This window comes from Kogia breviceps, chromosome 7 (assembly GCF_026419965.1).
Source record: "Kogia breviceps isolate mKogBre1 chromosome 7, mKogBre1 haplotype 1, whole genome shotgun sequence".
Taxonomy (NCBI): domain Eukaryota; kingdom Metazoa; phylum Chordata; class Mammalia; order Artiodactyla; family Physeteridae; genus Kogia; species Kogia breviceps.
This window is the reverse complement of record NC_081316.1, coordinates 71,599,929-71,612,127: the sequence shown is the minus strand read 5'-3', so window position 1 is coordinate 71,612,127 and position 12,199 is coordinate 71,599,929. Positions and strand designations below refer to the sequence as shown.

Sequence of the window (12,199 nt, the reverse complement as noted above, 5' to 3'; positions counted from 1 at the left end):
AAGTATTTTCAGAGCTTTTTTTTTTCTTGTTTTAGAAAATTTCATGAGTTTATATGTAAGAATCCTGTATTGATGTTAATTTTTCTTGAGATTGGCTTTTAGGGAGTTTTTCTCCCCAATCAACTTTTAATTATAAGATGTTTTATTAGAATCAAGCAAAATATCCTCTCATTTAAAAAATCATAATATAAAGATTTCTACATTGAGAGTATTTCATCAGTTGTGAGAACAGAAACAATCATCAGTGCACTACTCTTCAAATAATTTTAGATATGTAGCGTAATTAGAAGATTGTTAAGGAGTTTATGTTGATAATGAGCGCGTCCTTGCTCATATCCCTTCCATGTCTTCAGATTTCAAAACTGGACATTACTAGCTTGAACTTTTTTTTTTTAAGTCTTGCCTTGACTCTGGATTCTGGCAGAGACACACATATAAATGAAAAACAGTCATTGCATTCAGGAATTTTCAGTCCAACAGGGAGAAAGACATAAATGCATAGTATAAACAAATAGCTGCAATGTAAGGTAAGATAAGACTATGTGATGCACAATCTTAGGAAATCACAAAAGGAAAAAATCATATCTGGCCAGATGTGATCAGGAGACATTCGGGTCTATGGAAAGGGCATCCTCAAATTAAGATATTATCTGTACTCTCACAATCTTCAATTTAAATGTTCAACAAAAAAAATATTTAAGAGAATTAATTGAATGCTTGCTCAATTGATTTTCATCATGTGCCCTCAGTTATGAAATCTCGACAGGAGAAAGTAAGTTTATGCAAATACACTTCATTTCTTGTTATTTGATTTTACATAAAGTTATACATGTCTTACTTATGTTTCATATTTTTACTATGCTCTGGGTATAGTAGTGAATAATAGTAAGTAAGAAAGAGGCTGTCCCTGCTCTCATGCAGTTTATTATTTACCTCTGAGTACATAGAAGTGACCTTTTCAGTGTGGCATTTTTAATGCTATGATTTTTAGATGGAACTCTTGGCAAAAGTCACTTCGATTTCTGATGTATTTTTTCATGGTTACTTTTTACATCCTAGTTGTGATTTTTGCTCAATTTTTCATCTCCACCATTTCAACAATTTAAGTAATTTTTGCAGTATTAATTTTTCTGGGTCTGAATTTTGATTGTGACAATTTTTTGTCATTTATGATATTTATGATTCTTATTTCACTTAAGTGAGATAATACCTACAGTGACTGAGATCACTCTTCTATACACTTCAACCAAGTTGAAAACAGTTTACTAAACACAAATGACTGAGCATGAATTGTAAATACTACTCAAAAGGAAGAGAAAGTTACCTACTCAGCAAATTACTGTCTTGTGCACATTGGTGCACTGTGTCATGTTGCTAGAGTATCTACTAACTGAAAAGTTAATGGTGTGGATAAGGGTCTGGTAGGATTGAAATCATTTTTATCTCAAATCTTTTTCATTCTTTTTGACAGGTGGTAACCATTAGCTTTCTTAGTCTCTTTATCTCCAACATGTTACTCTTCCATATTTTAACATCACAAACATAGGTCAGCAACCTTCTTTTTTTTCAGGGAAAATGGTATAAATTCACAGAATTATTAACTCCCTGTTTAAGCAGCTGGCATCAAAATTACTTCATCCCCCTCCTCCATCAATACTGCTTCATTTGCCATATTCTGCATAGGGATTTGAACATTTTATTCTCGTTTGCCCTTTTGTCTGCTATTTTTATTTTACATTACTTTACTCTACTTAGATTCACCAATTGTTGACATTTTGCCATGCTTAATTTATCTGACAGAGGGATGGATGGATGGATGGATGAAAGAGTAGAATAAAATACATAGAATAGGATAGGATAGGATAAGACATACATACACACAAACATACATTTTAATGAACTGCTGAAAACTAAATAACAGACATGATGATACTTCCCCTCTAAATACTTCAGCATACATCTTGTCCTAAGAACAGATATTCCCCTACATAACCACAATACTATGATCACACTCAAGAAATTTAATATCAGATATGATATTATCTGATACCCATTCCATATTCAGAGTTCTTCAGTTGTCTATAAAAAAGTCTTTGTGGCTATTTTATTTCTCTGATCCAGGATCAAACCCAGGATTATACATTGCAATTAGTTGTCATGTCTTTTAACCTAGAAAAGTCTCTTTGCTCTATTTCAATCTTTCATGCACACTGACACTTTCAAAGAATCCAGACCAGTTATCTTGTTGAATATCCTGTAATCTGGATTTGTCTGATAGTTTTCTCATTATTAGACTCAGGTTAATATTTATGGTGAATGCAGAGTTTCAAAGTTTATGTTTTTATAGCCTGTGTGTTTTCTTTTAATCACCTGGACTTACTTCTACCTATATATATTGACTTCAAGTCTTCTACTTAACTGCTTGTTATTTAGAGTCCAGAAAACAGATATGCAAGCTTTTGGAGTTACGTTAAAGCAAATAAATAGGTACTTAGTGCCTCCCCTGGGAATAAATTGCATGGACTTTAGATAAACTTTGGTCTTTTAAAATATTTCAAAATTTGTTCCTGGATCTCCATTGTATTTTATATACATAAAATTATTTAATATGCAAGTTCTAGAAAGGCAATATATAACCATATTCTTACACTTTCTGTATGTATGACACAAGAGACCATTAAAACTGTATTGTATTTATCAGGACAACTGTGGTATAGCCTATTTCTAGTCAATAGATATTTTTCTAAAAATGATTTCCATCTCTTCAAACAATGGCAAAAATATCTATTGAGGAGTGTTATTTTGGAGATGTTGCAGGTAAGCTTTTTATCAATGATTTTTATTTTACATTTCAGTTCCAATGTTTTCATACCCATATGAACTTAACAAGAATTTTGTTTTTAAATTATACTGTTTTATATAACACCTTTACAATGTACAAGTATTATGTAGTTAATTCAGAAACTGAATTTCTCAGCCTAGCAACATTAATTATACAATATCAGGTGCCCCAATACTGAAAACCCGAATGTTCTTGGTTTAAGATTTGAGAATTGGGCTTCCCTGGTGGCACAGTGGTTAAGAATCCACCTGCCAATGCAGGGGACACGGGTTTGAGCCCTAGCCCGAGAAGATCCCACATGCTGTGAAGCAACTCAGCCCATGCACCACAACTACTGAGCCTGCACTCTAGAGCCCATGAGCCACAACTACTGAGCCCACCTGCCACAACTACTGAAGCCTGTACACTTAGAGCCCATGCTTTGCAACAAGAGAAGCCACTTCAGTGAGAAGACTGCACACCACAAGGAAGAGTAGCCCGCGCTCACCACAACTAGAGGAAGCCCGCATGCAGCAACAAAGACCCAATGCAGCCAAAAATAAAAATAAGTAAATAAATTAAAAGAAAAAAATGATTTGAGAATTGATGTTTAATTCCCAGAAATTGTATCTCTCTCTGGAAAATTCACAACTTGGGTAAAGTTTATATATTCATCCACTACTCCCCACCCCACACATGCGTGGTTTTGTTGTTGTTGCTGTTTGTGTATTTACCCCTTCTATTGCCCTTTGGGGTTTGTTCCCCCACACCAGTGATTGATAATGTTGATTTGGGTTTATCTCAGGCATAGAAGTAAACTGATGTACTCATTCTTGTTAAGGTGTTTAGCATGAATTTTTTTTTAACATCTTTATTTGAGTATAACTGTTTTACAATAGTGTGTTAGTTTCTCCTTTACAACAAAGTGAATCAGTTATACATATACATATGTTCCCATAACTCTTCCCTCTTGTGTCACCCTCCCTCCCACCCTCCCTATCCCACCCCTCTAGGTGGTCACAAAGCACAGAGGTAAACTCCCTGTGCTATGCTGCAGCTTCCCACTAGCTATCTAATTTACATTTGGTAGTGTGTATATGTCCCTGCCACTCTCTCACATCGTCACAGCTTACCCTTCCCCCTCCCCATAACCTCAAGTCCATGTTCTAGTAGGTCTGTGTTTTATTCCCCTCCTACCACTAATCTCTTCATGACATTTTTTTTTTTTTAGATTCCATATATATGTGTTAGCATACGGTATTTGTTTTTATCCTTCTGACTTACTTCACTCTGTATGACAGACTCCAGGTCTATCCACCTCATTACAAATAACTCAGTTTCATTTCTTTTTATGGCTGAGTAATATTCCATTGTATATATGTGCCACATCTTCCTTATCCATTCATCTGTTGATGGACACTTAGGTTGCTTCCATGTCCTGGCTATCGTAAATAGAGCTGCAATAAACATTTTGGTACATGACTCTTTTTGAACCATGGTTTTCTCAGGGTATATGCCCAGTAGTGGGATTGCTGGGTCATATGGTAGTTCTATTTGTAGTTTTTTAAGGAACCTCCATACTGTTCTCCATAGTGGCTGTATCATTTTACATTCCCACCAACAGTGCAAGAGTGTTCCCTTTTCTCCACACCCTCTCCAGCATTTATTGTTTCTAGAGTTTTTGATGATGGCCAATCTGGCCGGTGTGAGATGATATCTCATTGTAGTTTTGATTTGCATTTCTCTAATGATTAATGATGTTGAGCATTCTTTCATGTGTTTGTTGGCTATCTGTATATCTTCTTTGGAGAAATGTCTATTTAGTTCTTCTGCCCATTTTTGGATTGGGTTGTTTGTTTTTTTGTTATTGAGCTGCATGAGTTGCTTATAAATTTTGGATATTAATCCTTTGTCAGTTGCTTCATTTGCAAATATTTTCTCCCATTCTGAGGGTTGTCTTTTGGTCTTCTTTAGCATGAATTTTAAAAGACACTTTTCCATTTCAAAAAATCATTTTAAAAGATCTAAAACCATTTCAATCATTTAAAACCATTATCTGGAAAGAACAATAATGAATTTCTAATAGTGGGATTTCAGGCACTTTAACATTTGAGTGAGAGGAATAATTTTGAGCAGGAAGCCTTCTCAGTGTCTTTCATAGCACAGGCAATCTGCTGCTATTTCTTAGAGCAAGTGCAGTTCTGAGATTTTCAGAAGAAAAGTATTCAACCTACTCTTTCCTGTACCCCTTCACTGAACACTCATAATCAACTTAGTAATTATAGTATCTATCCCCATGGAGCACCTGTGAGATTATGTGAGATAATCACCCATGTAAAACACTTAAAACAGAGCCTACAACATAATATCTGCTAAATACATGTTAAACTGAATTATTACTATTATTGCCACCATAATGATTATCTCAATAAGTTTAAATTGTCTCAAAAAAAGTAACATTCCAGAAAGTACTTACATGAAATTTACATGCAGAGTATAACTTTCCCTTCTAAAAAATAGGAATTATTCTAACAATTTGTAGTCCCACCTGCCTTTCCTCTTACAGTGTCAATCTTCCATTCCAGCCAAACACATTTAGAGTGTTTAGCTGGAAGCAGTTTTCAATACTCTGTTCTGTCTTCATGTTTTCCTCATACTTCACTTATATTCATGCCCAATTCCTATCTATACTATATTTTTCTCTGCTCTTCAGGTACAACCATCAAAGCTCCAACTTAATGTTAGTTCTCCCATGAAGTCTCCTGTGACCAATCCAGCTATGACACTCTCACCCTCCTCTGAACTTATTACTGTAGTATTTCTGCTTTTATACATATACTCCATAAGCATTTTTTTAACATCTTTATTGGAGTATAATTGCTTTACAATGTTATGTTAGTTTCTCCTGTATAACAAAGTGAATCAGCTATATGTATACATATATCCCCATATCCCTCCCACTAGTGTCTCCCTCTCACCTTCCCTATCCCACTGCTCTAGGTGGTCACAAAACACTGAGATGATCTCCCTGGCTATGCAGCTACTTCCCACTAGCTATCTACTTTACACTTGGCAGTGTATATATGTCAGTGTTACTCTCTAAGTTTGTCCCAACTTACCCTTCCCCCTCCCCATATCCTCAAGTCCATTATCTACATCTGTGTGTTTATTCCTGTCTTGGCTCCTAGGTTCATCACAACCATTTTTTTTTTTAGGTTCCATATATATGTGGTAGCATATGGTATTTGTTTTCCTCTTTCTGACTCACTTCACTCTGTATGACAGATTCTAGGTCCATCCACCTCACTACAAATAACTCAATTTCATTTCTTTTTATGGCTGAGTAATATTCCATGGTATATATGTACCACATCTTCTTTATCCATTCATCTGTAAATGGACACTTAGGTTGCATCCCTGTCCTGGCTATCATAAACAATGTTCAATGAACATTGTGATACATGACTCTTTTTGAATTATGTTTTTCTTAGGATATATACCCAGTAGTGGGATTGCTGGGTTGTATGGTAGTTCTATTTTTAGTTATTTAAGGAACCTCCATACTGTTCTCCATAGTGGCTGTATCAATTTACATTCCCACCAACAGTGCAAGGGGGTTCCCTTTTCTCCACAACCTCTCAACAATTTATTGTTTGCAGATTTTTTGATGGTACCATTCTGACGGGTGTGAGGTGATACCGCATTGTAGTTTTGATTTGAATTTCTCTAATGATTAGTGATGTTGAGCATTCTTTCATGTGCTTGTTGGCAATCTGTATATCTTCTTTGGAGAAATGTCTATTTAGATTTTCTGCCCCTTTCTGGATTGGGTTGTCTGTTTTTTTGATACTGAGTTGCATGAGCCACTTGTAAATTTTGGAGATTATTCCTTTGTCAGTTGCTTCATTTGCAACTATTTTCTCCCATTCTGAGGGTTGTCTATTCATCTTGTTCATGGTTTCCTTTGCTGTGCAAAAGCTTTTAAGTTTCATTAGGTCCCATTTGTTTATTTTTGTTTTTATTTCCATTTCTCTAGAAGGTGGGTCAAAAAGGATCTTGCTGTGATTTATGTCGTAGAGTGTTCTGCCTATGTTTTTCTCTAAGAGTTTGATAGTGTCTGGCCTTACATTTAGGTCTTTAATCCATTTTGAGTTTATTTTTGTGTATGGTGTTAGGAAGTGTGCTAATTTCATTCTTTTACATCTAGCTGTCCAGTTTTCCCAGCACCACTTATTGAAGAAGCTGTCTTTTCTCCATTACATACTCTAGTCTCCTTTATCAAAGATAAGGTGACCATATGTGTATGGGTTTATCTCTGGACTTTCTATGCTGTTCCATTGATCTATATTTATGTTTTTGTGCCAGTACCATACTATCTTGATTACTGTAGCTTTGTAGTATAGTCTGAAGTCAGGGAGCCTGATTACTCCAGATCCATTTTTCATTCTCAAGGTTGCTTTGGCTATTCAGGGTCTTTTGTGTTTCCATACAAATTGAGAAATTTTTTGTTCTAGTTCTGTAAGAAATGCCATTCATAGTTTGATAGGAATTGCATTGAATCTGTAGATTACTTTGGGTAGTATAGTCATTTCCACAATGTTGATTCTTCCAATCCAAGAACATGGTTTATCTCGCCATCTATCTGTATCATCTTTAATTTCTTTCATCAGTGTCTTATCATTTTCTGCATACAAGTCTTTTGTCTCCTTAGGTAGGTTTATTCCTAGGTATTTTATTCTTTCTGTTGCAATAGTAAATGGGAGTGTTTCCTTAATTTCCCTTTCAGATTTTTCATCCTTAGTGCATAGGAATGCAAGAGATTTCTGTGCATTAATTTTCTATCCTGCTACTTTACCAGATTCATTGATTAGCTCTGGTAGTTTTCTGATAGCATCTTTAGGATTCTCTATGCATAGTATCATGTCATCTGCAAACAGTGACAGCTTTACTTCCTCTTTTCTGATTTGGATTCTTTTTATTTATTTTTTTTCTCTGATTGCTGTGGCTAAAACTTCCAAAACTATGTTGAATTATAGTGGTGAGAATGTACAACCTGGTCTTGTTCCTGATCTTAGTGGAAATGGTTTCAGTTTTTCACCATTGAGAATGATGTTGTCTGTGTGTCTGTCACATATGGCCTTATTATGTTGATGTAACTTCCCTCTATGCCTACTTCCAGGAGGGTTTTTATCATACATGGGTGTTGAATTTTGTCAAAAGCTTTTTGTGCATCTATTGAGATGATCATATGATCCTTCATTTTGTTAATATGGTGTATCACATTGATTGATTTGCGTATATTGAAGAATCCTTGCATTCCTGGGATAAACCCCACTTGATCATAGTGTATGATCCTTTTAATGTGCCATTGGATTCTGTTTGCTAGTATTGTGTTGAGGATTTTTGCATCTATGTTCATCAGTGATATTGGCCTGTGGTTTTCTTTCTTTGTGACATTTTTTTCTGGTTTTGGTATCAGGGTGATGGTGGCCTCGTAGAATGAGTTTGGGAGTGTTCCTCCCTCCATTATATTTTGGAAGAGTTTGAGAAGGATAGGTGTTAGCTCCTTTCTAAATGTTTGATAGAATTAATGTGGGAAGCCATCTGCTCCTGGACTTTTGTTTGTTGGAAGATTTTTAATCACAGTCTCAATTTCAGTGCTTGTGATTGGTCTGTTTATATTTTCTCTTTCTTCCTAGTTCAGTCTCAGCAGGTTGTGCTTTTCTAAGAATTTGTCCATTTCTTCCAGGTTGTCCATTTTATCAGCATATAGTTGCTTGTAGTAATCTCTCATGATCCTTTATGTTTCTGCAGTGTCAGTTGTAACTTCTCCTTTTTCACTTCTAATTCTATTGATTTGAGTCTTCTCCATTTTTTTCTTGATGAGTCTGGCTAATGGTTTATCAATATTGTTTATCTTCTCAAAGAACCAGCTTTTAGTTTTACTGATCTTTGCTATTTTTTCCTTCATTTCTTTTTCATTTATTTCTGATCTGATATTTATGATTTCTTTCATTCTGCTAATTTTGGGGGCTTTTATTGTTCTTCTTTCTCTAATTGCTTTAGGTGTAAGGTTATTTTGTTTTTTTGAGATGTTTCTTTTTTCTTGAGGTAGGATTGTATTGCTATAAATTTCCCTCTTAGAACTGCTTTTGCTGCATCCCTAGGTTTGGGGTTGTCGTGTTTTCACTGTCATTTGTTTCTAAGTATTTTTTGATTTCCTCTTTGATTTCTTCAGTGATCTCTTGGTTATTAAGTAGTGTACTGTTAGCCTCCATGTGTTTGTATTTTTTACAGATTTTTACCTGTAATTGATATCTAGTCTCATAGCATTGTGGTAAGAAAAATTACTTGATATGATTTCAATTTTCTTAAATTTACCAAGGCTTGATTTGTGACCCAAGTTATGTTCTATCTCAGAGAATGTTCCATGGGCCCTTGAAAAGAAAGTGTATTCTGGGTTTTTTTGGATGGAATGTCCTTAAATATCAATTAAGTCCATCTGGTTTAATGTGTCATTTAAAGTTTGTATTTCCTTATTTATTTTCATTTTGGAGGATATGTCCATTGGTGAAAGGAGGTGTTAAAGTCCCCTACTATGATTGTGTTATTGTCGATTTCCTCTTTTATGGCTGTTAGCATTTGCCTTACATATAGAGCTGCTCCTATATTGGGTGCATAAATATTTACAATTGTTTTATCTTCTTCTTGGATTGATCCCTTGATCATTATGTAGTGTCCTTCTTTGTCTCTTGTAATAGTCTTTAATTTAAAGTGTATTTTGGGGCTTCCCTGGTGGCGCAGTGGTTGGGAGTCCGCCTGCCGATGCAGGGGACGCGGGTTCGTGCCCCGGTCCGGGAGGATCCCACATGCCGCGGAGCGGCTAGGCCCGTGAGCCGTGGCCGCTGGGCCTGCGCGTCCGGAGCCTGTGCTCCGCGGCGGGAGAGGCCACAGCAGTGAGAGGCCCGCATACCGCAAAAAAAAAAAAAAAAAAAAAAAAAAAAAAAAATAAAGTGTATTTTGTCTGATATGAGAATTGCTACCCCAGGTTTCTTTTGATTTCCATTTGCATGGAACATCTATCTCCATCCCCTCACTTTCAGTCTGTATGTGTCTCTAGGTCTGAAGTGGGTCTCTTGTAGACAGCATATGTGTGGGTCTTGTTTTTGTATCCATTCAGCCAGTTTATCTCTTTTGGTTGGAGCATGTAATCCATTTACATTTAAGGTAATCATCGATATGTAGGTTCCTATTACTATTTTCTTAATTGTTTGGGGTTGTTGTTGTAGGTCTTTTCCTTCTCTTGTGTTTCCTGCCTAGAGAAGTTCCTTTAGCATTTGTTTTAAAGCTGGTTTGGTGGTGCCTCATTCTCTTAACTTTTGCTTATCTGTAAAGGTTTCAATTTCTCCATCAAATCTGAATGAGATCTTTGCTGGGTAGAGTAATCTTGCTTGTAAATTTTCCCCTTTCATCACTTTAAATATGTCCTGCCACTCCCTTCTGGCTTGCAGAGTTTCTGCTGAAAGTTCATCTGTTAACCTTACAAGGATTCCCTTGTATGTTATTTGTTGCTTTTCCCTTGCTGCTTTTAATATTTTTTCTTTGTATTTAATTTTTGATAGTTGGATTAATACTTGCCTCAGTGTGTTTCTCTTTGGGTTTATCCTGTATAGGACTCTCTGTGCTTCCTGGACTTGACTGATTATTTCCTTTCCCATGTTAGGGAAGTTTTCAACTATAATCTCTTCAAATATTTTCTCAGACCCTTTCTTTTTCTCCTCTTCTCCTGGGACCCCTGTAATTCGAATGTTGGTGCATTTAATGTTGTCCCAGAAGTCACTGAGAGTGTCCTCAATTCTTTTCATTCTTTTATCTTTATTCTCTTCCCTGGCAGTTATTTCTACCATTTTTTTTTCCAGGTCACTTATCTGTTCTTCTGCCTCAGTTATTCTGCTATTGATTCCTTCTAGAGTATTTTTTATTTTAGTAATTGTGTTGTTCATCACTGTTTGTTTTTTCTTCTTTAGTTCTCCTAGATCCTGTTAAATGCTTCTTTCATTTTCTCTATTCTGTTTCTGAGATTTTGGATCATCTTTACTATCATTACTCTGAATTCTTTTTCAGGTAGATTGCTTCTTTCATCTTCATTTATTTGGTATTGTAGGTTTTTACCTTGCTCCTTCATCTGTAACATATATTTTGTTGTTTCTTTTGTTTTGTTTTGTTTTGTTCTGATGGGTGGTGCTGTATTCCTGTCTTACTGGTTGTTTGGCCTGTGACATCTAGCACTGGAGTTTGCAGGCAGTTGGATAGAGCCAGGTCTTGGTGCTGAGTTGAGGACCTCCGGGAGGCCTCACTCCAATTGATATTCCCTGGGGTCTGAGGTTCTCTGTTAGTCCAGCAGTTTGGACTTGGAGTTCCCACCACAGGAGTTCGGGCCCGACCTCCGGCCTGGGAACCAAGATCCCTCAAGCTTCATGGAGCAGTTAAAAAAAGAAAGAAAGAAACAAAGGAGCAGTACAATATCAAAGAATAAAAAACAAAATAAAATTAGAAAGATAAAAAATATATTAGGAGAAATAAAACTGTAATTGAAACAACCAGTCACTGGGGGTTCCTCCCATCCCCTTAGATGTCCATGGTCCCCCATCGGTGCCTGGTAGATGCCCTAGTTGTGAGGAGATGCAAATTCATCATCCTCCTAGTATGCCATCTTGACTCTGCCCTCTCCATATTCACTTTTATTAGTTGTCTTTATATGTGAATAATCTTCTTTGGAACTATAATCTGAGAGGCTATTTTTCACTTATCTGCCTACTTCACAGAAACTTGCACATACTAAATACTTGAAAATATTGGTTGAGATTTTATGATTTTTTATACATGGGCTTTGAATATATAAATTATCCATATTTTTCAGACTGCAATAAAATGCAGAGATTTATTTGAAACTGAAACTTTTTAAAAATATTCTGACCATTTTATACTCCATAAAAGTACGACTGTTTCTAGAGTTCTTCCAAAGCCCTTTACTGAGTGTTCATATTTAATCAATTAATACTCTTTGTGGCAACTGAACATTGTTGAGATATAATTCGAAGAAAGGAAACTCACACTTACTGGGTTCCTATTCTTGAAAAGCACTGTGCCAAATGGTGTCATGCATATTATTCTATTTAATCTTCTCAGCTAAAGACATCAAGTAATTTTCTCAAGTCTCAGAACTGCTCAGTGGCGAACTAGGGTTTACACTTTCCCATCTTCCCCCCAAAATCTGTTCTACCTTTTACAATTCTTATTTCAGTTAATGACACCATCATATACCAAATTTCCCAGAGAGAAATTTGTATCTCATCCAGCCTTCTCATTCTCCCTTAC

General features: G+C 35.9%; 1 protein-coding gene across 1 annotated transcript in view; it reads left to right on the top strand.

Moving 5' to 3' along the window:
• Positions 1-12,199, top strand: part of CEP126 (centrosomal protein 126) — a 149,109-nt gene that overhangs the window by 113,603 nt on the left and 23,307 nt on the right.